The sequence below is a fragment of the Otolemur garnettii genome, unplaced genomic scaffold (assembly GCF_000181295.1).
Source record: "Otolemur garnettii isolate 467f Iridium unplaced genomic scaffold, OtoGar3 scaffold00043, whole genome shotgun sequence".
NCBI classification, from domain to species: Eukaryota; Metazoa; Chordata; class Mammalia; order Primates; family Galagidae; genus Otolemur; species Otolemur garnettii.
This window is the reverse complement of record NW_003852438.1, coordinates 12,805,433-12,807,808: the sequence shown is the minus strand read 5'-3', so window position 1 is coordinate 12,807,808 and position 2,376 is coordinate 12,805,433.

Here is a 2,376-nt window from a genome sequence, read left to right as displayed (position 1 = left end):
GCTGCAATAAACATTCTGATACAAATATCTTTGTTGTAATGTGATTTTTGGTTGTCTGGGAATATACCTAATAAAGGAATTGCAGGGTCAAACGGCAGGTCTATTTTTAGTTCTCTAAGTGTTCTCCAGATGTCTTTCCAAAAGGAACGTACTAGTTTACATTCCCACTGAAATTTTTTTAAAAAGCAGTCTCCTTTAGTACATTAACCACAGCCATTGATAAAATATACTCCAGGGGATATAAACTCTTATAATTAAGATAGCTACTTCTCCCTTTCTGGGAACAAGAAAGTATAAGAGCTGAAGAAAGAGACAGGAAACATTCCTTCAGGCACCCCCACTTGCAGAGAGGGGCAGAAGCTCCCTCATCCCTGAAAATCAAGGCAAGGTGAGTAATGGACTTCAACCACACAACTGGCGCAGTCCAGTCGGACTGAAGAGCTCCTCTGTGGTCAGAAGAGCCCTGGGCATGGCGTAATGCTCTACTGGGACTGTCCTGGAATTCTTCGTGATTTTTGAACAGGATGCACACTTTCATTTTGTAAGTAAGCTCCACAAATTGTATCACTGGCCCTGCAACCAAGAATTAAGACAACAGTAACATCAAAGAAAGTGACAGCAAGCCAGAGCAAAAACTGCCTGGATGTGAGGAAAACTGACACCAGGGTCAGCAGACAACAGCAACCAAAGAAGCAGTGGTTAATATAATCTGACGGCGTGAGCGGCGAGGAGAGCATGGTAGGGGTCAGGAAGGGGGAAGGGACAGGGCAGGGGAATGCCCTCCTCACAAGCAAGCCCACTTGTGTGAGGGTTTGGTGCACGTGTGCAGGAGTACAGGACACAGAAATGAATTGCACGACATTAACTCTGTTGCTATGCATGCTCAGCATTAGGTGAGCACTTGCCATGAGGTTTACAGGGTGAGACAAGACGTATGATAGCTCATTATCTTTTTTTTTTATTCTTTATTAAATCATAGCTGTGTACATTAATGCAGTCATGAGGTACAGTGTGCTGGTTCTATATACAATCTGAAATATTTCATCAAACTGGTTAACATAGCCTTCATGTCATTATCTTAGTTATTATGTTAAGACACTTATATTGTACATTTAGAAAGATTCGCATGTACCCTTGTAAGATGAACCCTAGGCATGGTCCCGCCAGTGACCCTCCCTCCACTCATCCTCATTTTCTTACCATATGTATCAGGCAAGGATTTTAGACTCTGTTTCATGAGGAGTTCCATGGTGGCTGTTCATTTTCTCTCTTTGGAAAATTTAATGCTAGGAACCATTATATTTAGAGAGAACACTTCTCACATTGCACTGCCCTGAAGCCCCTGCATTTTTTTTTTCTATTGACAATTCGAGTTCTCAGTCCTGGACTTCCTCCATCATGGGAGAAAATAGTAGCTAATGCTTATATGGTAGCTTATTATTTATTGGGCATTTATTTAATCTTCACAACAATCAAATGAGGAAAATGCTACAAATACCCCCCATTCTACACGTGAGAAAACTGAGTGACAACAGATTGATTAACTTGTTCAATGTCGCACAGTCATTCAAACCAGATTGCCCAGCGCTAGACTCCTGCCCAGGCTTTTGACTCCTACACTGCTGTAGGTGATGTGGCTGATGTGGCCGTGCAGTAACGTCAGACATCTGAGGGGCTTGTGGACAAAGTGAGACCCCCCAGAAGCTTTCAGCATGCAAACCGGCATGCTTCATGGCAATGCCAAGGGAAGGGGAGTTTTGAGTTTCTCAAGATGTCTAACGATCCCTGCCTATTCCATCCTATATCGAGTATGTAGGCAATGTAAGAAAAAGAATGTCCCTGCCACAACATATATCATCCAAAGAATTCCTAGCGCTTCATCCCAGCAGACCGCTGCCCGAGGCCCTCCTTTGTAGAGATTCCACAGCCCCCTCTGTTTGGTTTATAACAGTTTCAAATGTTACAAATGGTCTCATTGCTCTAAAAATAAATATGTTGTAGATCTTTGAAATTTGAAACCAGCCCGTCTCTGGGTGCACTTTTCTTTAACATCCTTGATTAATGGATTCATGAAAGTCACGTAAAACTCAGCTTCTAAAGGGTTAGCATCTTTGATTAATAGTGAATTTAGGCACTCTCCTATTTCTTCATTTGTCTGACAAATTTTTAACTTCTGAGGAAAACTTCTAATAACTTTCTGTGTCAGTTCTTTTGTGAAAAGTTCAAAGCCAAAGCAGGTAGCAGCAGCATTAGACTATACTAATGAAAAACCCACATAATTAATCATTCCTTCGACAAACCCACCGGTGTTCATCCAGAAAAGAGAAACTGGCCTCCAAAGAGAGTTTGAGATCACAGCACAGGTTTAACCCAATA